The sequence below is a fragment of the Petromyzon marinus genome, chromosome 77, assembly GCF_048934315.1.
Source record: "Petromyzon marinus isolate PM22_M1 ecotype Great Lakes invasive population chromosome 77, UKy_Petmar_22M1.pri1.0, whole genome shotgun sequence".
NCBI lineage: Eukaryota > Metazoa > Chordata > Hyperoartia > Petromyzontiformes > Petromyzontidae > Petromyzon > Petromyzon marinus.
The window spans coordinates 2,952,722-2,953,318 of record NC_133743.1 but is presented as its reverse complement, the minus strand read 5'-3'; positions in this window follow the sequence as shown (position 1 = coordinate 2,953,318).

Here is a 597-nt window from a genome sequence, read left to right as displayed (position 1 = left end):
CCACTCAGCCGCCCATTCACTCACCCATTCACTCATTAACTCACCAACTCACTCATTCACTCACCCACTCTATCACAATAGGTGCTCTGCTGATGATTGTGATGCTGAGTTTATTAGCCCTATCTCTGTAGCCATCCGATATTGTTGTACATTTAGAAAAAAATAAACGCATAACCCGACTGCGCTCTCTGCTGTCAGTGAATGAGTGGATGAGTGAGTGGGTGAGTGAGTGGATGAGTGGGTGGGTGAGTGAGTGGGTGGGTGAGTGAGTGGGTGATTGAGCCGATGAGTGAGGGGGTGAGTGAGTGAGTGGGTGAGTGAGTGGGTGGGTGAGTGGGTGAGTGAGTGGGTGAGTGGGTGAGTGAGTGAGTGGCTGAGTGAGTGGGTGAGTGGGTGAGTGAGTGGGTGAGTGCATCAATGAGTGAGCTGGTGAGTGAATAGCTGAGTGAGTTAATGAGTGAGTGAGTGGGTGCGTGAGTGAGTGGGTGCGTGAGTGAGTGAGTGGGTGCGTGAGTGACTGAGTGGGTGGGTGGGTGAGTGGGTGAGTGAGTGACTGAGTGGGTGGGTGAGTGAGTGGTTGAGTGAATGAGTGAGTGG